The following is a 27527-nucleotide window of genomic DNA, read 5'->3' on the forward strand; positions in this document are numbered from 1 at the left end:
TCGTAGCTTTTAGCAAAACCCCATTTATGATTCTACCATAGCGCATTATTAAACATTTTTAAGCTGTCGTAGCTTTCACAGTCCCGAGAAATAGCTAGGAAGATTATATCTTTCAAAATACTTTTTAAAGCACTAAACAGAAATCCATTTCTTTCCAATACTTTAATCCGTAAATTATCATGGGATATTTATTATAACAAATTTTTTAATATTGCAGCTGTTGTTCATAGAAGTTGCTGAATGGATTTTATCTCTTTCTTAAATAATTATACACGGTTAGCAAATTCTAATAATGAAAGAAGTAACAAAAGAAGAGAGAAACTTCTTTCATTATCCTAGTTATTATTTCAGGTATATACTTCTCCACAAAACTTAATCTTTTTAAATCTGTTCTTTTTTACGAGAAGATACTTATATTTTCAACGTGTAAAATAATTCAATTTTATCCAAAAGTAATACAAAGAAAAATGTCAATGAGTGGTAAAAGTGTATGTTAAATATATAACATCGGACAACTAATCCGTTTTTAATTACATTTATTTAAAAAATAAATTAAATTAAAATTCAATATTACGATAATATTAATTATAATTAAAAGAGAAGCAAATTTTTTACGGTTTAATAAAGCGGATTATAAATTTTTGAGATACCAAAATAGATTTAATTAAAACTTTTTTTGCCTTCAACTATTTAAATTTTGCAATTTGAGAATCTTTTTAGTAAATAATAATTATTCGTTTTATTTCAGTCTTTTGAGATTTTCATCTTTAGCCTTTAAAAACTCCGTTCGCAATTTAAATTCTGTATCCACCTATACACGAGGGTCTACAGATTTTAAATCATGCCCTCACAGAAAGTATCTCGTAAGCCTAATTTAACCCAGAAAAGGGTTAATTGAAATTTGCCCATTAAACAGTGAACTGAGTCTTGTTGTACTCAATTCACTGTTTAACCCATACCCCGATACTCGCTTTTCCCATACGGTATTCGGTTTCCTCACTACGCAACACTGGTAATTGGAAAACTTTTGCTGGATAAAGGACAGCTTTTCAAGGGAATTTTTTTCCACCGATATCAATCGTAAAACTTTATTGGGTTCGGGAGCGGAGCAAAAAATGAATTCGTTTCAGCATTGTTTGAGCGCGGGCAAGCTTGAGTATCGCATTGCGTTATTTCCTTTATTCTCGTATGTGTGAGTGTGTATTTTGGATCTCCATACTCTGCGTACTTTAGCGCTTGAATTTTGTTGACATTTACGTTCACCATTTTTAGTGACTGTCGAGTACATTGCGCACAACCGATAATAGCAGATAATATCGAAAACGTATCGAACACTGAAAAAAGGTTTTGGTTATAATAACCAAGGCTTGGTGAAATAGCTTCAACTAAAGAGTTTAGTGATTATGACAAAATATTTCGTTAATGTTAACCAAATTTATTAACATTAACCAAATTATTTCGTCATAATCACTAAACCCTTTAGTTGAAGCTATTCCACCAAGCCTTGGTTATTATAACTAAAACCTTTTTTCAGTGAACGCTTCATAAATATCCTCTAAATATCTATTAAAAATAAATTTAAAAACCATTTGCAAAAATAGATTTTCTCATATTTGCAAAAAAATTTAAATTATATAATAAAATTTTGTATAAGTTACAGATATTACATATAAATGCGTCTTGCCATATATGATTTCTCTGTACTTTAAAGCAGAGAAAATATGTTTTCTTTTATTGACAGAATCTCTTAACAAACTTGACAAAATTTTTCAAGCAAACATCTTCAAAGAAAATGCACTCGTTGTAAGTTAAAACTTACGACGTTATGTTATATTAGATTATTTAAGTGATCGTTTTCAATCTGGAATAAATAATATATATCTTCACTAAAAAACGGCGCGTAAATAATAATAGAGGAGTATCAAGTTTTGATTGCAATTTATATAATTAGTCAAGTGATTAGTGCGTTTCTGTTAAATAAAGCATTAAATAATAAAATATTTTACTTAGTAATAAGACACTTTACAAATACCTAAATAGTAAGAGAGAACAAAACGTAATTTTTTATTAAAATTAATGTTCAACTAATGTGTAAATATCGACTAACACGATGACGTCAAGTTAAAAAAATAACAATAAAATTTTTCATCGCATAATATGGCTATTCGCTCGAGGAAAGGTATATAAAATTCAAACTTGTACAGATATTATTCCCACGGCATCAGTTTTGTTAATAAATAAAGGGATAAATTAATCATACAAACGATGTGCAGCGGTTCGCAAGCAATATTAAGCAAGTTTCAGCCCAAATTTCACACCAAGTCTGCCAATCTGCCATTAATTTATGATGCTATTCATTCACAACTTCGGTGATCAACGAAATTCGTATCAGCATGCAGAGAAATTGTTTTTCCAACGGAAATTTATGCTTTTTGCAACTCCATAGAAAGTAATCGATGATTTCATTTAGAATGCTCATTATTATGGATTTTATTTTGGTGCATTTCTGGAACTGAGTTCGAGATCGATTTCCGGTCCGCAATGAGCTACGCGAAAAATTATTGCGAATATATTTCTGGCAAAATGCGTGAAAAATTTCCACGATCGAGTCGACTCGTCGGATGAAGTATGAAAATAAAATTCAATAAACGCACGTGTAATATCACAGAACAAATTGTATTTTCACAGAAAGCGTTCGTATACACCGCATGTACTGCAGAACATGTTGAAATTTCAGTGAAACATCATTAAGCAATCAATAATAATTTTTTACAAGAACTTAAGTGTAGGAATATATGTATTTTTATGTTACGTCAATTATAATTCAGATATCAATTCGTGTATCCAATTTTGAGTAAATATTTAATATAAATGTACATTATTTTCTCCAAATTTAAAAATTTTATTCATGTATTCAGTTTTATATTTCTATATGTTGAATAATTTTATGTATAGGTACCTATATCTAACTAATATCAGTAGAATATATAATAATGCTCTTTTCATATCAAGTTATAAAAAGAGAATAGACAGATATGTATAACTTCATGCACGTGGAGAGATTGAGATGGTAGACACGATGGAAAATTCATCAGCCGGTCGTATCGTACCGCGACACAAGCATAGAATAATTTATATTCATTTATTAATTGAATGACACGTCATCACTAGAGATCGATAAGTATTTTAAGTAATAAGTAATTATTCATTGTTCCGGAATAGAATATCAAGGCAAACTCACAATACGCCGAGACACCTTCAAGTAAGTAAGTAAGTACGGCAAAAATAAACCACTAAATAATATATGGGAATGCGCATAGTTTTAATCTATTATAACTGCGTTTCACTTTGCGCTAATATCTATCTTAATAAATATGCCCAAATTTTTGGCAAGAACGTGAAACTAAAATTTTTATTAACAAGGGTTATATGTAAGTAAAATATAATAAAATTAATAACAGTAATAAATAATTAAATTATTAAGAATACAAGAAAGCTCGTATGATTTAACATTATCTAAATAATAAAGAGTTTAGAGCCGTGACAGGATAATCGTGTCGATAATAATATTTCTCTGTGAATTTTTAATACTTTTAATTCCAACTCAGTCGATTTAAATATATAGATTCACTGTTCCAGCAAAAACTATAGCTGTGTTTTAAGATCGACCAAAAAAATTTCAGCGCACAGTTCACTGATTGTGAGTTGGGATAAATATTAATACACAGAAATATTATTATTGACACAAACATCCTGTCACGGTTTTAAACTCTTTATTATTTAGATGAAATTGTAAATTATTTATTTAATAATATTATTTTTCTTAAACATACTGTTTGCATCAGGAATATATTAATAAATTAATAGAAATGTAGAGATATTTTTTATATTTCTTTTCTATCAAACAACAATTGCGCGAGACATCGCAAGTAAATACAAAAGGAAATGTCTTTTTACGAGATTAATTAATTTCTTAGCAAGGCGAAAAAACAGTTACTTGCTAAAAAAGTTTGAAGACAGATCTCACTCGTTAATCATAATCACGAACTTTGTATCCTTCTTTGCGCCAGTCAACTCTGTCGAAACATTTTATTAATACTCGTGTGCACCACACCACAACAACGTCTATCATACATATCACAGAGTTACGAAAAATTTGGTAAGAAAAAAAACCAGAAAAAAATGATATAACAAATTTTCATAAGAAGAAAACTGAATCCAGGTAAAATAAAATATTTTGAGTTTCTATGAGACGTCGGATAATCCCTGTGCAATATTTTTATATTAACACAACAATGCAATTTTTATGTTAAAATTAAGAAAGATTAATAAAAGACAAAAATTTTGAGATTAGAATAATTTCCAAATTATAAGCAATCTAAGTTGACTTTTATACTTGTTAGTAACTGTGCATACCAATCTCTTACTTATTATTGATTTTCACAGTTCAAATAATGTAGTTTCTTCATTTAGAAATAATTTTTTTTTTTTTTTTTTGTAAAAGTTGTTCTATCAACTTCATCACATTCTAACGAACTGCTTCTATCCATAAAATATTTTCTATTGTCTTTATTATTTATACTGGCGCGACTATCCTATAAGTTTGTAAGTCACAGAAGACGCGCATGCATATAAATAAATGGATGGTTACGTAGGTATACATTCCGTGATTAAATTAGCTCTAATCAGTCTTAGTCTATCCACTTTAAACCAATGGTCTTTAAGAAATATTACATTATTCTTATACTACTTGTAAGATAATATACAAATGTATACATTTACATATGCATTTATATACAAGATACATTTTTCATAGATCCATTACTTCAGATTGAAATAAGAGAATTTGTCATTCAGCAGTACAATGCGCAACAGCGGTGTTGTTCATATAATACATATATTTACATATATGTATTTATGATCGATGGAAGAATAAAGCGAAAAAAAGTACGAAAGTATAATCTAGATACATATAAACGCGATATTCCGCAGATTTATGTTTCCAGTATCTGTCACGATCTCTCAAGAGATTATGATACGACACAAGGAACGGCTCGCGTCGCACGATTTGTCGACTTGTATCTCACCGCATATACTGACGCAATGACTTTGTGTAAGCAAATACGCCATACACCGCGTACATATTCAAGTGCCGAGCACTGACAATGAGTGTGGTGTACCAGCCAATTTGTTGCCACTATACGAAATTTAATACGCGCTTTAAAATATATACGTGCTATACATTCTTATAGATTCTAAATGGAGTTCGATGAATAGATTACTTCCATTCATTCGTTTCGTAACGACGCCTAAGACACCAATTAATTTCACTCGATTGAGAAATCTTAATGAAGGTACTGTTACTTAAGTTCTAATTTAATTCTTAGATGAATATTCCTCATTTATATATACTGGTAATTTATTTGTCAGTAGCTGATTGCCCTAATGTACAGTATTTGCACATAAGAAAACAAAGACAAAATTAGCTGAGCAATAAGAATATTATCCAAGTTGTAAAAATCTTTATATTGTAACATATTATTACATGTTACGTTATAAGTAAATATTATTATTTTATTTTGTTGTTTAAATTATAATTCTTTCGTTTCAAAGATAACTTTAAAAGATTTAAATTAATTTAAATTTATTTAATTAAATCATAAATATGTAAAAATTTGATACAATATTTTATAAATTATTTGTTTTCTTGTATTTGAATTATTTTATTATTACCTTAAATAATTAAAAATATATTATTTTAAATATGTATTATATATATGTATGTTGTTTACGAATATAATTCTATTTTATCCAGATTTTTGTGATAAAATAAATCATATAATAAATCACACACATAAAATAAATTATAAATGTTCCTATGCTATATCTTGCAGTCTCCTGTCTTTTGTACGAATCCATTTCCATGTTTTGCTTCAACAGAACGCGTTTATAGTTTCCTAACTTTAGTAGACCAACCAAATGTATACGCGCGTAGGCATTCGTTTTCTCGTATTTGCTCTCAGCGTTTTCCTATTTACGATCCGAGGGAAGGTTTCTGCGACAAAAAAAAAGCCGATTGCTCCCGTGAGAAAATACTGTCAGGATTTTACGATGGGTCCATCTCACATTTTTCCAATAATTCCGTGAAATATTGACTGCGACTACGTTTCGTTAAATGTTTATCGAATACTCAATTAATGATGGCTAGGATCTTGTGTACACATAGAATAGGACAGACAGAATATCCATAAATGCGATCGATAAACTTTGCAAACAGAGAACATGTTTATCGCCGGTTCAGAGAAACGCTTCAATCATTTATCCCGATCTCGAAACTTTATTTTCTATTATATAGAGATGATCAATGAAAATTATTCCACGAACTTTTGGTCTTAAGACAAATCTGAAATAACCTTTGAAGACTCGAAATAAAAGTACATATGTATATATATTCTTAAGTATTGAAATTTTAAATCTCATAATTATGATGTAATCCAAGTATTTAAGTAATCTAAGTATATATTTGAATTTAAAAAAAGACATTTTATCGAGTACTTTTTTTTAGAACATACATATAAAGCATTTTTTCAACTAATTCTATTATAATAAGTTCACAATTTTATGTGTGGTACTCTATACATTCTTATAACGATATCCCTTTTACTGCGACATTATATTCTCTATGTGTTGTTTCAAATTTTTACTTTATATAAGACAAGAAATTAGATATATAGCGTACTGAAAATAACGCAAAATTTTTTTTATTGCGTTTCACATCACTTGTAAGAATTCTTTTGCTATTATTTGAGAAAAAAGCAGTATCTAAAATCAAGTTATTTCTTGTAAAAAAAATATATGAGTACTATATAATCTATAATGGACTGCAACTCAATATTTAGGTAAAAATTCGGAGCTTTTTACCTTTGCTTACATCATAAGCGTTTCGCAGGTTGAAGTAAAACGTCATGCAAGCGGCTTCGTAAAATGCACGGTTGCTAAAGACATTTGCTGCATTTTTATCTTCGTCATGTCGTGAATTTCCACAATGCCAGCTCGTGCAGAAATTTGTTTCAAAATTACGTGCGATTTTGAATTAATATCGGACGGAAAGGAGTATAATCAATGAGCTGTTCGTAATTTAAGTAGGTCGACATTACAATATACATGCTTGTCTTTGGCTTTTCTTCTTCTTGAATTACGCCGCCCTGAACAAAATCTCTAAGAAGCTCTAAGTGATGCATGGATTATTTACGAAGCACTTAAAAGTGTTAAATTGAGATAAAAGCATGTGCAAAAAGGGATGTCAGATATCGCCAAGAGATGTGGGTTTAAAATTAGGTCAGAAAATCGTTACATATAAAACAGATCTTCATCGTCGAGCAAAATTGAAACTTTATACTCGCTGTTGCGCAATGCGCCTTACTAAATTAACGCTAACATATAGCGGAGCCTGAAAAGAGCTCCACGTATGTTGTAACTTAGACGTTAATGGTAGTCGCGGTCAATTTATCATTTTAAAGTTTTATATCTCGAGTTACATTTGTGCGACAATCTTTTAATAGTAGTTTTATAAACAGCGCCATGAATCTCAATAGATTAAAACATTTCTTAACTTGTGAAGTTTATTTTCTCATGTCTCACCACATCGCACAAAGAGTAGTTTTTTACGAAATATAAAATTTATTAATCTCAAATTTACATTTTTATTCGGTTAAAATTGCCTCTGTATCTATTTATGCAGCTTTAATAGAATGAACAAAACAGTATGAAAGGCAATATTCAAAAAATAAAATATGAGATGAATAATAGGAAACCGATTCCCGTGTGCGATAAAGTTTCCGCAGATAATGATAAATTGGGCGTTACGTTACGCAATGATTGCGCGATTAATTACACATGTAGCAATTGCTAACGCGTGTCAATTTATTTCCTACGATCCTACGTCTATCGATCTGTAGTTTCTCATTACCGTCTCGTGAGTATCAACGCAATAAACACGAACGCACAGAGGTAATTGACGTCCGACATTAACTTACAGCGAGATAAGGATGATGCTGCATCCTGATTAAATGGACCCACATAAACAAACTCTGTAAATGTCACATTTATAGCGATTGCTCTAACGGAAATAAACAAACTGGGCAAACACAACAGGTAAATTTATATATTTTGTGTTTTGTCCAGGAACTATCTTGATTTTCATGTTATACATTCGTAATTAAATTGTTTTCAATCGACTGGAAAATGTAACATGAATCAAAATAATATTTTACATATCACGCAAAACAGATATCATAAGTTACCAAAATCTCAGTTACGGTATATATATATACACCGTAATATATATGTACATATATATATATATATATATATATATATATATTTTACAAAACATTTAACGTTAACAATCACAGAATTTAGCAAACGTGCTTCGAGATCGTAAAATAAATACTGCGCTATTCTCTGCTAAAGACCATTTCCAGGATATATTGTATGGATATATATCTATATGTATAAGTACATATGTATCTTCTTGAGAAGTGTGTTAGAATATAAACTACGCTTCCGTGACCGCGAGACCTCAAAATACTCGCAATAGTCGCAATAATTGTTTCCGTTACCGCGGCGACTTCCGCGGGATTTGTGCGACGTTAAAACGACTCCATCGTAATAACAGACACATAAATAAAACACACCGATGCCAAACATACATCACTTTTTCTAATTTTATAAAAATATAATAACGTCAATACCGTCAACTGAAATATCTAAAAAGCCTCTCTCAGTCTCTCATGTTTTTCAAGCAACTTCAATGTTATTACTATTTCCACAGTCTGAAACAAATATTTCTTTTAAAAAACCGAATATGTATTTTCTTTTGCATTTTTAATCTGTCAGTAACATTTATATTGATTGTAAATATGCGTGACATTAAACATTTTCAAAACTTCTGCATGAAAAACTAATATTGAATACGTTATTATAAATATGTATTATTCTTATTATTGACACAATATAAATTAATAAAATAAAAGAAGAAATACATAAAAGAAGGCAATGTACACTCTACCGGCAGGAATGCCTGGACATAATACATATACATATACATATATACATATACATATATGTCATATACAATATCAAAATGTCCAGGCATTCCTGCCGGTCAGTGTATACCTATATTAAATTCAGTATGCAAAATTCAGCTTTTCATGCTCGAGAAAATAAAAGAACCGATTGACGAACTTCATTATTATATTCGAATTTATTATTATTAACATATCCTGGTGCTCGTGATACTCTCCAACGATCTTAAAGCTAATATCACGAATATATAGATGATCATTTTATCATCCTTCGAGAAACCATCCTTATACTGTAGGGCATCTAATCAATAGGGCGCGTACACACCGTGCCCTTAATGTATAAAACGATCTCCAATTTGTATTCGAGTGAAATGTCAACCAATCGTTTGGAAATCAAGATATGGGAAAGCCATTACGTTCCCCATCATCGAAAGAGAATGGCAATCAAATGCGTTCGACCCGACATTTCGTTCCTATTAGATCAGCCGAAGGGAGTAATGATGCGGCTATCAAATTTCTACGCTATAGAAAATCGGGTAACAACGGAACAGAAGAGAGGAAAGGCCAATATGTCGACAAGTTTACGAGCGATCAAACAAAATTTTAATGACGTATACATTGTAACAAATATGGCTATCGAACATGGCTGCCAATTACGTTCTTCTTTACATTCATACATAGGAAAATTTAAAAAATTGAAATTTTTCCTGCAATGATATTTTTTACACTATTCCTGCTATAATTCAATACCGGGGACACAGGCAGAGAGTAAAATGTGAAATAAAAAGGGAAAGAATTTAATTTTCAAGCAGGATAAAATGTTTGAAATAGGTACAGCGTTACCAATGATAATTTACTTCCATATTAAAACAAGACATAATCCAGAGTACTGTGAATTTTTACTGTAATTTCATGTAAACTGCATTACAATTAATATTTATTAAGACACTTTGAAAGAGTCGGGGGTTTTGTATAACGAGATAAAGAAGGAGAGAGAAAAAGAGAAAAACAGGAGAAAAAAAACCTAGACTGAGCGGATTAGATTACCCCGAGGCAAAGGATACTCCCCGGTAGTAGACCTTTCCCTCAACCAAAGTGTCTCTACGATACATCGTACCGATCCTTCGAACTGATATATCGTACCTCCATATTGGTTGAGTGATAGTATTTACCCTTTACGCACGGTAAAATAATTTAACATTCCTATGACGTGAATTTTTATTGAACTTTAGATAGATCATTGTCTATCGAACGCGTCATTATTGTTATTTTTACACATGTTAACTTTTCGGAATTTAGCAAGTTGTATTGCGATACTTATATAAGTAAATTACTCGCTTAACTAATATATAGTACTTGCTTCGGATTTTTTATGTAAAAAAAATGTTTCTAAGCATCTAATGTATTCCGTTACAATTTTCATTGTTACAGTATATACAGATTAAATAAAATTTATTACTGATGAATCGAGCAACGACCAATTTACGAAATTATGGCATAATTATTTGTTGGACAGCATTTATTTTTCTGCAGAAACATTTCAATCCACGTAATCAGTAAACGTAATAAGTACGTAATTTTTTAAATTGTTTAATTAACTGACTTATTTCCTGACTGAGTATGAGTATATAGTCGACTTGCTATTCTTTTGAGTATAATAAAAAATGTCTGATAATTTAACTCATCTCATTTTTTATTTCTATTTTTTTCATATCAAAAGGTTTTTTTTCGATTTCCCTCTAAATGAGTTAGATTCGCGCTGAATCATTTTATCGCGTTCTAAACATTTGCGCGCTGAGTGCAATTGACATTTACCGGCACTATTATCCTCTCCTTCGCAATTCGACGATGTTGATGCAATTCGCCTACGTTTCCATCGACGTTTCCTCGAGACTAATTGTATCGAAGTCGATACGAGCGATATAATTAAACGAGCGACTTTTCTCGATAGCGCTATCGGTTTACACCTTTCTCTGTAATACGCATGATCGATAGATATAGTAATTAGAGAGGTGACTCAAATTAACCGTTGCGGACGAGACTCGTAATTACAGAGGCCCCTATCAAAGCCCGAAGATCTGTCGCACATTGGAATAAGAGACACGATACGAATCGAGCAGAATGGTCTCTGATTAACACTGTCATGCTAAAAAGTCATTAGCGATCTTAGTAACATCGTTAGCTTCTTTTGTATAATTTGAGATACGATCGATCAAGTCGAATTGGATTCTGAAGAACGCATTATAAAAATCGTGTTAAAAACAAACTACATGCGAAAAGAATATTACCGAGAGTACTATGGTAATCTCTAATATAATAATATAAGTACTATTATTATTATTATTATTATTATTATTATTATTATTATTATTATTATTGTAACGATGATACTAGTGAACCGCGCAATTCGATGGTAAAAGAATATTGATTGTTACGAAAGATGTCTGACAACACAGCAAAATTGGAACTCAAACACTTTAATCTCCCCTCAGGGACAAGGCAATCCTAAAACGCGTGCGTTGAATTTTTATTTTTAGGCCTTTCTCTAATAAATTAAAGATTTTCGAAGAATTTTGGGCTTAACGTGTCAGTTAACACTTGCGCATTTCTTTTGTCTAAGTAAACCTAAAATTTACAATTATGTTACATCATTATTTAATTGTAATATAAAAACTATTTCATTTCTTTCTAATAATTTCAAAACACTCTTGGTTTTTTAGAGAGAGAGATGAAAGCGAATATATAAAACGTATTATGCAGGCAAAAATGTTAAAAAACGAAAGCAATTTTCGTATAAGGCCAAACTTCAAAGTATAAGCCAAATTCCAGCGAATGAAAGCTGGGAAGTGAATCAGTAGAATACGTTTGAAAAACACTCAAGAATTTTTCCCTCTACTCTCGGCTTTACACGTGGACTGTTTAACATCTAGGGCGACGGCACGTATACTCACTGTTGGTCTTATGCAAAATGCTTCTAGCTGTTTGCTGACACGTTAACGTGGGTACATAATCGGTTTAAGTTATACCGTCAAACCAGTCAAACTGGCTTGCCTTGCCAGTAAATAAATATTTAATACCCTCGAAACGCTAGCAAGGTTTCGAGGTTCGAAAATACGGTCGAACAATAATCGTATCAACGTATTGCCTAAACATGAAGAATCATTGTAAGAATCATTCTTTGCTGAATAAGTACACATATATACTCAATATGCTTTTGTTATAAATTTGTTAATAATAAAATTCGGCAAGCTGCAAAGATATTATATTAAATAATCATAACAGTCTAAAAGAGAATAATAAGAATACATATCATAAATTACTAATTGTTTTAAGATTTTGAAACAATTGGTAAAAAATAATGAAAGTTATAATTAAAAGTACGCAAATTAAAAAATGTATCATAACTTATAATTTAGATTGATTTAACTTTAATTATTGTTTAAGTATAAATATAAATTATAATTATTTAAAACAATTACTAAAACCTAATGTGGATGTAAGTGTTATGTTTTTGGATATGCGATATTATCTTTCTATATCGAACCGCTGTTAATTATACAAAATGTCACAATAGAGAATAAATAGGAAATGACCAGCAATATACAATTCAGCTCGTATTTATTTTCGCCCGTGTCACATCCATTAAAAATGATCAATTACACACGGTGATAGCTCATATTTAATAAAAAAGAAATTTTCCTGAGTAAAAATAAAATATTTTTTATTAAATAATATGAATAAAAAAAGATATTTAATTTCGCAATAATTCTAACTTATCATTTCGTCTTATACTTTTAATTTTTAAAGAATGTTATACATTTTTTCATAGATTTATCATATAAATCTCATATTGCATCTTCGTCGAAATTATATTCAACTACTCTAATCATTTTCAATAGCAGATAAAATAATAAATATTGATTTCAAACATTTGAAAAGCTATCTTTGACAGGAAATTCAGACTTTACCATCCACGCCACGGTACTCCAAAGCAAAGGAAATCTGTCCGCAGAACAAAATCTAAAAAAAAGAATCGCTCTAGGGCTGCGACGATCGGATTTATCTCAGGCACATCAGTCCAAAAGACTTACTCAAAGATGAATATAAGAAAATAAAATGTCGCTTGATGTGTGTGCTTGAGACATTAAACAAATAAAATAAAGCGATTCTCCATTCGCCGGCACAAAATCAAATCAAAATGACAACAAAGGAAAATATAAGATAATTTCAGCAAGAGTTTATAACGGGAAAAAAGAGAAAAAAGAAAGAAAAAATAAAAGTTACAGCAAAGAATATTATATAATTAAATTCTCTATTAATTTCATATATTTCGCAAAAAATAAAACAATTAATTATAATCACGAATTTTGGCGCAAATATAGTATGCTATGGAAGATATATATATATATATATATATATATAAATATATCATATATATATAGAAGGTAAGAACCATAGTGGTGTAAGTCAAACTTTTTAAAATATTTTCTCGTATGCATAGATGCAATCTGTACAATATATAAATTGCATCTATGCACACGAGAAAATATTGTTAAAAATTTGACTTACACCACTATGGTTTTTACCCCTCCATATATATATACATATAATATATATCTTACGTTTTATTATTTACGAACTACAAGTTAATTCCCTTTGATATTCCGGTTCTGGAAACATCAATGCACTCATGCGGCAATTATGAGACCGTTTCGAGGATCATATTCCCATGATATCTGCAATATGTACAGACTATGAGACGTCATGAAACATCTGATATCACCCATGAGGCATATCAGTCAACGAATGTCGGTTCCCCGGGAGAACAAACCGAGAACGGAAACATGACGGTTAGGTCCGGTTATCAAATGCGAGACAGAATAATGTTTGCCATCAGGCTTTCATTAGCATCAGCAATTATCAGATCTCATTTCATCGAGAAATTTAACATCAGTTTGATGATCATAATTAAACTATAATTTAATCAAAATTAATTGGATTCATTTGCATTTGCAAAATTTATTGTTTCGACATTGAAACAATAAATTAAAATATTAATATTCACGTAATATCATATACCTATTATGTGAATATTGTTTGACATTAATAATAATTTCTTATAATATAACTTGTACGCAGATGTTAGTCTACTAGAGTTCAATATAGTACCTATCATTATAATTTTTTATCACCTTAGATCTAATTATTATTTTATTCGTTAAATTACGATTATTATACTTTTGGAAATAATATTAATTACTTTTTATTACAATTAAAATAAAAAATATCGAGTTAATAGATTATCGTTTTAATAGATAAAAAAAATGGCAAATAAATATGATGGACATCAAAACTATTTCAGTTCTCTCTGTCATGTGGGTTTGCAAATGTAATTTTCTTCGACGAAATCGATTGCTAACTCGATGCACGTGGAAAATTCTTATTAAGACGACAAATTCTTATGATCAATCGATAAACTTCATTAAAAGGGGATGGCAAATTACGCAGGGACTTTTATAGCGCGGCACCAGTCGATAATTGCGTAAACATGACAGACTTATAAATTAGCTTGGTAATAATACCCGTAGACTCGCAATAACTAGGATATTCGCGCAACCTGTACATGATCCATATTTGCAAAAAATTTTCATAAAATGTCTTATATTCAGAAGCTCGTATATTTACAAGTTATTCAATGTGTGCAAGTTGGATGTTACTGTAGTATGTATATACATGTAATTTATCTTTAACGATTACCATAAAAATCTTTCCAAAACAATTGACTACTTTCAATCGATCATTTTTTTGTCTGGTGTTAATTATTTCACTTTTAAACCGTATATGTTCTCTCAAAATTTAACACTTAAGTGTGTATATATATATATATATATATATATATATATATATATATATATATATATGTAGGTCTGGAAGTATGTTCCAGGACTTTTATTTTTGATATCGGTATATTCCGGGACATTTGGCAGTTTCCAGGACAGTCCTGGAAACTGCCAATGTCCCGGAATATACCGATATCAAAAATAAAAGTCCTGGAACATACTTCCGGACTACATATATATATACATTGTGATTTAATTATTTACAAAACAACTCGACAAGCATTTTTAATTTAAAAAAATATTAATTACATATCTTTGCATAATAAGAGTAATATTAAGAAAAATAAATATGTTAGTAATGAGAGGAATATGTCTCATTTGCTGCTCTTATATGCATAATTAGTCGCATCCAATATTGCTCGTATTCCACACAAAAAATTGCCACGATGTTATTCTAATTGCAAATCGGCCACAAGCAAAAATAAACGAGGACAACGTCGATGCGCGTCGTACATCGTGCTTGACAACCTTAACGTCGCATCGTTCTTTTCGCGCAGCGGAAATTTTATTAGCTTCCACGACACGCTCCCATTGGGACGCAAAAGTGATTTATTTTTCAGACAGATGGTGAGAGGAAGCTATGACGTCGGCGATAGACAATGTACACCTCAAGGCAAAGTATTATATGAGCTCAAGCGCGCACACACTTTGTTATATTATTTTTCAATCTATAAGAATATACAAATAATGAAATTGTGATATATATTTACCATTATTCACGATTTTTCTCCGGACTATTTTCATAATTCTATTTTATAAAGATAAATTCGATATCAATTCGAATTTATCTTCTAAAATATTAAATACTACATTAAATACAGATGCAGATCAACAGACGTGTGGTCTTGATATTTACTTTTATTTTCTAATGTATAACATGTTGGTGCGAACACTGCAAACGTAAGGTTGCTGTGCTTTCGCTGTGCTATTCATATGGGGACACTCGAACTATCTGCTGGCGCGAGACGCTTCGTGTATCGTCGAGTGATTTTCCGTCGATGATTCCTTTTCGCAAACGGTTTGCGAATATCGGTCCCTCCTAATAATGTACTTTTACAATTAACATTCTGACACGCGTATCGAGGCGACGGCTGTTTGAAAGCAGGTATTCCGCGCAACTTAATTGTTCATTAGAAGGGAGAACCGGAATAATAGAGCGGTAACTATAAATTACCGTTCCCTTGCTATAATTACGGCCAATAATTATCTCTACAACAATGCTTGGATTTATCTCGAATAACTCTCGTGCTTTGAATTTCTCGCTGATTCAAAATGTAATTTATCTATAATTATTATCGGATCAGCACAGCGTAATACACGAATCGTCGAATAAAGCGATTCAAGTAACGGAAACTGCAATATATATCCACCGTTTGTTAATAATATTTTGTTTGTTTTGCGGGATTATACGTTGCATACAATATACATTGCCATGGAAGTAAAATATAAAACGCTACATTATCATTGTACTTTAGTGACTACTGCGCGCGCACTAATAAAATTAATCCGTTTTCGTGATGAGTATTTTCCTGAATATGAAAAAAAAAACAGAAAGAGAAGAAAGAGAAAAGGAACGAGGAAACCTGAGTATCGAATAGCTTAATCACGACTCAGTTGCCACGCATCGTATCTGTAAGTCTCAAATTATCTTTTATTTTAATATACAATAATGAAATCTTTGAATATTATTTAGTATATTAAAATTTATCTATATATCTATAAGATTATAAAATCTTATAAATCCATTACCTTGAAATGGATGAGCTATATTAGCGTAAATATTTAATTGTATTCTCTGTACATGTAGAAATCGTACATCGATCTTTATCTTTACCAATAATCATCAATTTACGAGAATTTGCACGCATTAAAGTTGAACGATAGATCAAGAAATATATCAAAACATTATAAAAGTTTTAGAATAGGAATTTTAAAAGTGTCTAATTTTAAAATGTTACGAAGAAAACAAAATTAGATGAAATTCCCTTTTCACACGTTACTCAAAATATTTGCTATGTTATGCCACGGTGGTCACGCCATATACAAAATAGCAAAGAGTATAAGATGAGTTTATGCGTCGCCGTAGTTCCATCACGAATTAAATCATAACCGGTGACGCATCCGGGACGTGTGGTTGGAATAAACTCTCGGCGGATTTTACGTATATATCGTAATCGCGCGGATGCTATAGTTATAGACATAGACGACAACTGGCGTCGCCATGGCGACCTCAATGTACAGACGAGATACTCCACGTTTGTAATCCGCCGAGATTAAACCGGATTTTTTTGCTAGATGATCGCGCCCCGGATTGCGGTGCTCGACCATTTTTCACGGACCATTCGTTCGCCCGCTTCCATCAGAAATGCTCCTCACCGCGATTTCGAAATGCCGCAATTCTCATTAATAGGTGTTCCGATGCGCGATACACGTTGCACGATAAATCCGATCGTAATTCTCAATTAAGAGATCAACAGTGAATCTGCGATTGATTAATATATGTAAAAAGTTAAAATTACACAATTGAGGAAAGATATGTCTCAATATCTCAGAAGCGTCGATTTCATTTTTAACGATAGATATTTTAATTAATTTAAAATTAAATTCTTTTAAACTAAAATATCGAGATATTGATAATAAGAATAAAAAATTTTTAATTAAAAGATTAAAAGAATTAAATTTTTACATTGGAATAATTTCATCATTATTTTCACAAAAGTTCAAAAATTCTTTAAATTATATTTGAGAAATAAATATATGTAGACTAGGTATTTCTCTCTCAACAATTTTTGCACACGCGCCGAAGTGAATAAAAGCGCACAAAGGCGCATAGAAGCGTAACAAGTACGAACGAACGCAGTATACTCCGGATCGAAATTGCACGTGTACTCGATTCAAGATAAATACAACCACAACCGCGATATTGCGACTATTTCTGGCGGCAGAGGCCTTCGAGAAGTCTCGAGCGCGCTTTTTCAGAAAGGATGACAATTGCAAGGACGACGATAAAAGCTATATAATGATACTCCTTTAGTCGAGCTCGCGCGTGATTTTAGTTGCATATATATGTGTAACAAAACGCGGAGCAAGATTCAAAAACAACGTCAAGAGAGAAACTCCGTGACAAAGGAGTAGTCTCCTTTCTCGACTGTAAGCTCCTTACGGCATAATATGAGAACAGTAGCCTCCTATGCAATTGCCACAAGTGCTCTTGATGAAATGCGCCTGTGTTCGTAACGCGTGTTTGTGGAACGTTATCGAGGAAACTGCAGTATTGCATGTCCGACGATCCCGTATGCTGCCGCAGATGCAAGTACTGTCACTTACAAAGCTCTCCGTTAACTGCTTTAAACTGCGATTCAGCACGTTCGCAAGTTCTGCGCCGAGCTTTAAGTCTCTCATCTTCGCGAAAGAAAAAACGAAAAAAAGATAGGACACGCGAATAAAGAAATTCTTCTTCAGCGAGTGATCGTGCGCATTCTAATGTATTGGTTGAAGTAAAAATGTCATTAATGCAACGAATTACCTCATTCGTCGTTTTAGAAAAGAAATGTCTTGTTGGGAAAGAAATCCTCGTGTCACAAGAACGGTATGATTCGAATGCAGATCTCGTTGTAGCCGTTTAATTTCCTGATGTTGCAAAGAGAAAAGAAAGAAAAAACATCGAGCTTTTGTGCTGAATATTGGCAGTAGCCAACGTGGAGGATAATAAAATATTGTATAGTTCAATGATAGAACAGTATTTTATTTTTTGCGTACTTTACCTCTTTTATTCGTTCTCTTCATTGATCATTCATGTTGCATTCATGTTTCATTGACAGCCGCCACCTCTCCCACCGACTCACATTTGTTATCTATATAGTTTAATTAAACGTTGCAACGCACTGCATTCACGGTTAGTTTTTACACGACCGCAGCTTCCATTTATCTCGCAATACATATTTTCATACATATGCATGTGCTCAGACGCCTATGCAAATCCTTTCTGACCTTTAATACGGTCTACCTTAGGGTGGAAATACGTTCATGCACGATATGTGCATGATAAGTCGCCGAGAAATAGTCGCTATCAATATATTCCTTTTCATTATCTCTATTATTGTATAAAATAATACATTCACCTACTTTATACATTGACATTTGGAAACAAAAAGGTTCACTTTTATTATATTTATTATATTTATCGATTTATAACAGGCATGGTCAACTTCGAGCTCCAGAGCCACGACACTTCTCCCTTCTATCCACATAAAATAGGGGAAAGGGGTTCCTCCGCTGAATAAAGTTAATCATGCCTGCTAAACTTTATCCAGCGGAGAAACCCTTTTCCCCCACTCTCCGTGGATGAAAAAAGAAAAGCGTCGCGTGGATCCGGAACTCGAGATTCATCATGTCTGATTTATAACATTTGTAATCAATACTCTCCTACTGTAATACAATATAATATAAGTCCCAGAATTAACATATTTAATATATGTATATATTTAATGTTGTCTAAATATATGTATAATAGGCAATTTTAATGAAAAGATTATTCTGCTTCTTATCGAAAGACACATTGACATCCAAAGGAAATAATGGTTTGAATGAAGAAATGAAATTTAATAATATAAATGCGGTGAAAATGCGCATCGTTATTTTCATAGAATATACTGTTATGTTATAGCGCATATGCAAACCTCTGCATAAAGCTCGTAATGTAACTTTGTAATTCCGAAACTCGTACAATAACGTGGATATGCCACTTGCGTTTTACGAGAGACTGTAATTTCATTGCACGACAAAATATAAATTTTACAGCTAGTGATATTTTGCAAATGTATTACAAACAAACAAATCAAATTTTTTAATATTTATGCTAGTTAAATTTTATTGTATATATAAGATTTTTGAATTCAAATTAAATTATTTTTACAATTTTAATATTAAACTTGCGCTTGGAATCATATTCGTATAAATTCGCGGAAATTTATTTTATTATTTGTGGTTGCGTAGTCTGTTGTAATAAATATCCATGCAGCTCTCGAATTTCAAAAAAAATTTAATATTCACTTTTTCGTCTCCTTTCTTTGCAATTTATATAATAAAAAAAAATATGATTTTCTCCATATTTTTAAATCTCGAAAAAATCTCAAAATTGTCTAAATACATAACTTGGTTTTCGTATCCCGTATAATAGAAGCCCATTGTGCTATGACGTACTGTGAGGATAACGGTATACAAATTTGGGACCGACCAAACTGATGATGAGAACAATGAAAAGAAAAGATCGATTTCTCGTTTCCAATATTGAAACAAATTTTAAAACTAATAGAAGTTTGGATATTGATATCCGTTACAAGCAGAATTTTCGAGATAACTCTGAGAGTTTGCAATATTCACGTTTAAATATTGCGCAAATTATAAATTGCGTTCAATCATAAAAATATATATCTATATAATAATATTGCTCAAGTATATATTTTATAAGTTTTTTACGTAATCCACAATTCATAGCGAATGCTTGTTAGCGTATAATTGACGCTAATGTGATGTATGTTAGTATAGATGTGTATTAAAATAATTAAGTTATTATAATATATTAATTTATAAATGACACAATATGTTGAGGGATAACGAATATTCTCAATTACGGTAAAATAATTATCCCAATAATTTCTACATTATCTGACAAAGTGCTGTTACACGATTTAATAATACTTAGGCATATGAAATATTATAGAAATTAAAAAATATTTAACCATTTTTAACCAAAATATTCTATTAAGTCCACTTTTAGACTATAATTTGCGTTAGAATTCAGAATAACATCCTATTTATAATTTTATATATTGTGTAATACAAAAAATATTTGAAGAATTAGAATACGCCCGTGTGTGTGTATATAAAACATATATTAAAATATACATATATACATAAAAATATGACACACATAAAATTATAAATAAAATCCTGAAATCTGACACAAATTATAAAATTGTTTCAAGTGGGCTTCACATAAAACGAAATACGATTATATCTTTGAACGAGATCAATATAAAATTCGCAATGTTAAAGTTTGCGATAGAGTTCCGTTCCAAGTATTTTAAAAGTTTCAAGTGAGTTAAACTTCTCAAAGCTTTCAGTACTTAAAGTACTTAGGGTAGTAAAACTAGAAGTGTCTTAAAAATCGGTAAATTGTCTCTCTCAAAATACCTTCCTATATAAAATTGATAGTATTTCAATGGCAAATTCCTAACAACTACCTTCCTAATTTTACGGAACAATGAATTATATAGCTTTCCGGAACTTCTAGACCTACAAGACCTTAAGATACTTTAGTAGCATCGACAGTTTAATCAAACACGACTTAATAGAGTAATTAAAACGTCAAGACTTACCAAGATGCTCGAGACAGCGAGATAATCAGAATCTGCAACAAATAAGAAAAATTTGTAAATTAAAATTTATTAATTATTTTTCGTTAATATGGTCGCAACGCATATTTATATATCATAATTTTTCTATCAACTTGTGATTATAAAAAATCTAATCTTGAAAGAACCTAGGTAAAGAAATTCATCGAATAAGATAGATATATTTTTCTTTTTTAACCTTTATGGAAATTAATTTAAAAGTTTACTATCAAACAAAGGGATAGCGAATATTAATTTTCTCTATGTAGCGCAAAACAATACCGTATCATCCAGGATAAAAGAAGAATTGATATCGCGCTACAACGCAAAAGCTGGATTAACATACATATATATGTACATATACAATATATATGTATGTATATATCAATCGCACGTGCTTTTTGAAAATTGCGTGCAACTATCTAAAAATTGCATGCGACTTTCTAAAAATCGCGTGCTATTTTTTAAAAACGTGTGCAATTTCTTTAAAACTTAAGTAACTATGTAACAATAAGTAGCTGCGTTGTATATAAATAAAAAAATAATTTTTTATTTTAAAAATAAAAATCCTACAAAATATAAAAATAATTTATATGTTATAATAAATGTACAATAAGTTATTTATATTTTAAGAATATAAATCTATTTTAAACAGCTGTAATGTTTATATTATTTTCTTAAGTATTCGGTACACGTATACAGAGATTACTCTTACCAAGATTACTTTTGTTTGAAATAAAATATCATGTCCTTCTGAACTGCTCTGAATCGCTTCTCAGTAGATCTTTGTAAGTTAATTAGTGAAGTTACCAGACGCTCGGCAAATACAAGCGCGAAATTGAAGAAATCCACCTTTATGTAGGACAACTATACTCCAAACCGAAAATAAACTTTCTTCAACCTCGAAAATTGCTCTGATGACGCGTTTAGTTTATCGGTGTGCTACAATTAAAAGTGCTTTATTTCCGAGTCCATATTTCAATCTAAAGTGTTTTATTTCCAAGTGCATTATCAATGTTGTGATTTCTAATTGAAAATTTACACATCACGCTAAACGTCATCAATGGCTAACGTCACAGATTTCATTCTATATTATTTTAACTCCGCAAAAACATTAAAACTGATTTTAACGTTACTGTTAACCAAAGGTATGTCACGATTTAATTAATTAATTTAATCTATTTGTGAAATCGCGAATACAATAAAATATATGGCAAATTATAACAGTTTCGAGTACAATTACTTTGTATTATGTTATATCGATTATTGTCCAATTTTATAATTTGATTATTCATCGAAAAATTCGCATCTTAATTATAATGCAAAACTTTTAATGAAGATCACCGGCCGTGTATCGTCGCGGAAACGACAAACATTGCCACGTACTCTCACGTCTTATCTCGAAGTAGAAGAGACAACCGTTCTTGAGATGCTAAATCGAAATGGAGTTTGACGCGACCATTAAAATCATCAAAATGGTACTGCCTAGCATCGACGTTTGATAGACAGGAGCAAATAAATCAACCATGTTTATTCATACAGTGCTCGCCGCCGACAACTTCCTCGGCGTCGCACGGCCTCCTCGGGATCGATAACATGCCATATGCTCGGCTGCCTCGCGATTAATCACGAAAATTCGGGATGTGGTTGTTCACTTGCCCGGAGAAAACGATATAACACGAGATTTCGCTGGGATGATAGATTGACGCGGTGTTCGCAAACTCGATTATTATATACTTCTCAGTAATCTCATATCTGATCCGAAATGAAAAATTGTACTTCAATTTTTGATGTGTCAATATTATGTCCACAATAGTTCTCACGGTAACGATGAAGGGCAGCTATCGAATTTTATGAGAATTAATTCGATATGCATGAAAAAGGCATGGAAAAGGCACATTAATATATAGAGAAAACAAATTAATAAATGTAAATAATTATATTATTCTGTTTTCTGTTCTTTAAATTTTTGTTTAATATTACTTAACTGACATTTATTTTTCAATAATTTTATTACATATTTTCATACATTTTGCTTTTTACATTTAATTATTAATTATTAAATGTAAATCTGTTGTATATTTTTATATTATTGAAAATTAAATGTTAATTAAAATATTTAAAAATAATTAAGTTAACATAAAATTAATAAATAATTCATTATCAATTAATTTGATAACATTATTTGATGGTCTTTGATTTCTATTTTTTATTTGTATATTTTCTATTTCGAACATTTTTCTACTTGACTAACTAATAATATTATTTCCCACGCATTATATCATGATCAAATCTAATGTGAAAAAGATAAAGTTAAGTTCTAAATTTAATCAGTCACACTATATAAGGATTCTTCGTGTAAGAACGTCGACCCAGAGTATATCGTCCGTAGACTTTCCTCAAGGAAACTTTCTAATATAAGGCGTGTGGAGAAGAAACAATGTATATGTGTGGCGAGGGGGGGGGGTAATCCTTATAAAACCTAAATCACAGACTAGCAGGATGAAGAGGGGGGCGCTTAGAAAGAGAGTATAAGATTATTTTGATCTTGGATTAAAGTGGATATGCTTCCACCTCGCTTGTCACGGTATCAAACTTTCTCACTTGAAACTAGCGAAAAAACTCTTATCACATGCGAGATGTGTCACTAAGAATACATGCACTCCTACAAAAATGCGATATAAGAATATTTCGATTGAAATACATCGAGCGTCTAATCCTTTTTCGAAAAGTATTAGCAAATAAGTGATTGTTTAAACAAAATTTTAGGACGCTGCGAATAATATTTAAGTCACTTTTTTGTATATAGTGCTCACAGATTTTGTACATAGTGCTTCCTTAATATGACAAATTGACATAATTTACTTCCTCAGAGATGACTGATTCGCGGTCATTTAACTTGGCACGTAAACCCGAACTATATACACTCGTACACACACACCTACATTTATATGCTTTGAAATAAATAAACAAGATAACCGAAGCTCAAGATAATCTTTTATAAACATATAATATATTATATTACTTAATTTATTTTGCGTGATAAAATTAATTGCTCATTTATCAATAAAATGTAATTTATAACTAACAATAAATAGAAACAAATTTAACGAAATAAAGATCTCTAAACCGCGGAACAATTTAGTTTCGTGAACAAAGCTCAGGTAAATAAATTCGTTGCTAGATAAACTTATTAATGATAAAATTATTCATAAATCCTCGCTTAATTTAAAGTGATAAAAATTATCAAAAATTTGCATCACTAACATACAAGCAGTAGTCATAAATTAGTGTTATGAAATCTTTTTCAGCGCAAAGTACCGTGACTTATTAGCTTATTCGTTCTACGTATTATACCATAAATTACACGCTTCTCTTTCCAACAAGCAAAATCCGCGTGACAATATATCGCGCGTGATTAAAAGGCATGAAGGATTAATTGAAAATCGTTTGTGAGAAAGCGATCGTTAGGAAGCGGCTACGTCCAGCGTGAAATAATGCCAGCACGTCATAAAAAGGATAGTGTCAGTTTCAAAACAACGGGACCAGCTATAGTGCATCCACGACGGGTACTTTAGCCCTCTTTTACGTTCTTTTAGCTTCTACTACCTGATATCAGTCGCCGTCATGGCGAGACGGAAAAGAGCTCTTCCCGAAGCAATATGGCAAACTATCGCTCGAGTGATGAAATAAATTTTGTACCAGTTTGCCACAAATACTCATGGTATTTTGCATGCATTTATAATGCATTTATATGATATATTTAACAGCTTAATATTCATATAGAACCATTACTTCGTAAATAAATAAATTTAAAAGATGTCAATATCTCGTCTGATGTAGGTATCTTCATTTTCATTATAATTCCTTATACATATACAGTTAAAGCGTGCTCCTAAATTTTGCAACTTTCTCAAGTATTTTACTTTAGAAAAAAAATACTTCATACACTTATAAAAATAAAAATTTTAATACATGTTTTTAATTGCTATTATATTGGTAATGGAAATTAAAATGTGTTTTTATCTAACTAAGTAAAAAGTTGATCAATTTAACGAATCTTTTTCTATCAAATTTAACTTTAACTGCATGGAATTATCTTGACTAACATTAAAAGTAAACGATCGCAACAAAGTGGAGCTTAACAAACTCACTATTTTTTTCTTTGAGACTACATAATCCCTCGATGTACACTATGGTACATTCTGAACATATATAGATAGTATCCCAGGGTAAACACTTTTAAAGGAACTAACCGGAATTACCAGAATCCACAATTATTGAGCAATCTGTTATCGCAAACTTTGCTCAAAGACTTTTTCCCCAGATGCCGTTTTATCGCGATAGTCATTTAAACTTATCAAAGCCGTACGAAGTACAGGCTACACCCGCTCGCACGTACACCCGCGCATGTTTACACGATAACTCGTGCTATCTCGGCGTAGCTTTGCGAGGCGTTATTCTTAAGAGGTTTTTTTCTTTTCACGTCCGCAGAAATAAAGAGTAACTGTTTCCTGCGTCTACCGAAAGTGCATCGCCGATGCAATTTAAACTTTTAACATTTTGCGTTAGAGCTTTACGCAAGGAAACCCGCTAGTAGTAACTTATTTCTCGCTATCCCGCAGGCGTAACCTGTAAAAGGCGGGTGAACGTAATGCGATGTAAGAACGAAAGCTGTCGAACTTACCGATTCCAGCTCCCGTGTCTTCTCCGCTCGCGAAAAATTTTTTGAAAAAGTTCGGTGATAGACATAAGCGATATTATAGTTTTATGACGGATATTGACCATAAAAAGCATCATTGCCGTTGATGGATTTTTGAAAAAAAAAAAATTAATAACCATTTCAGTGGAATGTCGCAACTGAATAAATTTCGAAAAATCTGTCAATTTTTCAGCAAAATAAAACCATCAAGTCATTCTTCAGTCATTTTGTGCATGTTACTTGTATTATCTGTAACACAAGATATAATTATCTTGTTACCATTTCCATTTAATTACGATTTTTATATTTACAAATTAAAACTGAGCCCTAACTTTTTATGTATAAATAATAATCGTACAAGTTTATACATATTTCTCATGTGTAAGAAGAAAAAGTTAATTTGCATTTATTATTAACTGGCGTATGCTATAGAGTATTAATATCCTATTTATTATATTAATTTATTGACCATAAACGATAAGAGGTTCATATACTTATTCATTACATTTATCTAAACTTGAATATGTTGTTTAAATGTGAAACAATTAATATTTAAAATTAATAACACTAAAAAAAGTAATCCGGCAAAAAAAACATTTAACATATCATAAAGACTCTCCCTTGAACTATAACTTGAGTGAACGTTAATTAACATGAAAAACTAGAGAGGGACAAGAAAGAAAGAAATAGGAGACACGACATGACGATCGGATTGAAGAGTAGCGGTGTTAAATGAAGTAAGAAACTGGACACGCACATTTCGGCGTCCACTATTTCTTGATTTCCCCTGTGAATTAAACTTCTACCAACCAATTAAAGCCCAGACTCCGGATCTGCAACTACAGCGATACCTAACTACAAATTACCGGAAATTAGATAAGCTTGCGCGTATTTGCTTTGCACCTGTGCAAGTGTTAATTACATGTCGTCACGAAACTGATAGTCGTCGAAGTATTTCTAGATCGGCATCGCCAGTCTATTGCAATACGCCATTAAAATTAATATCAAACGATTCTAGGTCATGATATCGCTCGTTCTATAATTTCTCCAATTGTAAGACGCCAATAATATCTACGTTTCATCCGCCAATAATGTATATCTGCATATGAATCAAAAGATTAATATAGAAACTACCATAATTAAAAAATTTTGTTGGTTTCGCCTATGTATATACGCAGCGGAAAATACTGTGATGGAAAGCAGCGAAGAGCTTTCAACGAGGAAAACGCATTATGGTAACCGCATTAATAATCTTCTCTCTGCCGGATTACTCTCCTTCGGTGTAGCTTTAAAAGCCTCCGATAATTAATAAAACTTGATATAATACAAATAAAGATCCCCGAAGTTAAGATAATGCTCGTGATCACTTTCGCGCTAATGGTAGTTTCGAAGCCATTTATTCAAAACAAACGCAAATGCGCTTATTAAAATACAGTCGTCTTAT

At 31.3% G+C, this 27527-nt stretch overlaps 1 long non-coding RNA gene across 1 annotated transcript in view; it reads right to left on the reverse strand.

The window, feature by feature from the left end:
- LOC139812403 (uncharacterized) overlaps nucleotides 1-27527 on the reverse strand; it is a 339231-nt gene that overhangs the window by 251448 nt on the left and 60256 nt on the right. The window contains exon 3 of the long non-coding RNA XR_011731863.1: nucleotides 21367-21398. This is a non-coding gene — a long non-coding RNA (uncharacterized lncRNA). The remainder of the gene's footprint in view (nucleotides 1-21366; nucleotides 21399-27527) is intronic.

This window comes from Temnothorax longispinosus, chromosome 4, assembly GCF_030848805.1.
Source record: "Temnothorax longispinosus isolate EJ_2023e chromosome 4, Tlon_JGU_v1, whole genome shotgun sequence".
NCBI lineage: Eukaryota > Metazoa > Arthropoda > Insecta > Hymenoptera > Formicidae > Temnothorax > Temnothorax longispinosus.